At 33.7% G+C, this 591-nt stretch overlaps 1 pseudogene; it reads left to right on the top strand.

Annotated features, from left to right (window-relative positions):
* Positions 1-3: 3 nt before the first annotated feature.
* LOC107682249 (serine/threonine-protein kinase STK11 pseudogene) lies at positions 4-290 on the top strand (annotated as a pseudogene).
* Positions 291-591: the final 301 nt, after the last annotated feature.

Raw genomic sequence — 591 nt, forward strand, 5'->3', positions numbered from 1 at the left:
AAGATGAGTTTAGGTGGAGAGCTCCAGCATCTGGACTACCTGACGGAGAACGAGCTCATGGACACCTTCATCCACCGCATCGACTCCACCGAGGTCATCTACCAGCCCCGACGCAAGCGCGCCAAGCTGATCGAGAAGTACCTGATGGGAGATCTGCTCGGGGAAGGGTCCTACGGGAAGGTCAAGGAGATGCTGGACTCGGAGACTCTGTGTCGCAGAGCCGTTAAGATCCTGAAGAAGAAGAAACTGAGGAGGATTCCCAACGGAGAGGCCAATGTGAAAAAGTAAGAGCTGCTTGCTTCCTTTGCCTTTCAGTTTTAACGTCAACATGACATCTAAATGAACTCGATTTTTATTTATGATAATAGATAAATATTAAAAATGAAAATCTTTATTTATAAAATCTTTTTTATATAATACATTTATGGTTAATATTTATTTTTTATTTATACAATTAATGATTTTTTTTATAAAATACATATTAAAAATTAAAATCTTTATTTATAAAATCTTTTTTATATAATATATTTATGGTTTATTTATTTTTTATTTATAAAATTAATTTTATTTATGATTTTATTTACAAAATAA

Source organism: Sinocyclocheilus anshuiensis, unplaced genomic scaffold, assembly GCF_001515605.1.
Source record: "Sinocyclocheilus anshuiensis isolate Anshui unplaced genomic scaffold, SAMN03320099.WGS_v1.1 C31941098, whole genome shotgun sequence".
NCBI lineage: Eukaryota > Metazoa > Chordata > Actinopteri > Cypriniformes > Cyprinidae > Sinocyclocheilus > Sinocyclocheilus anshuiensis.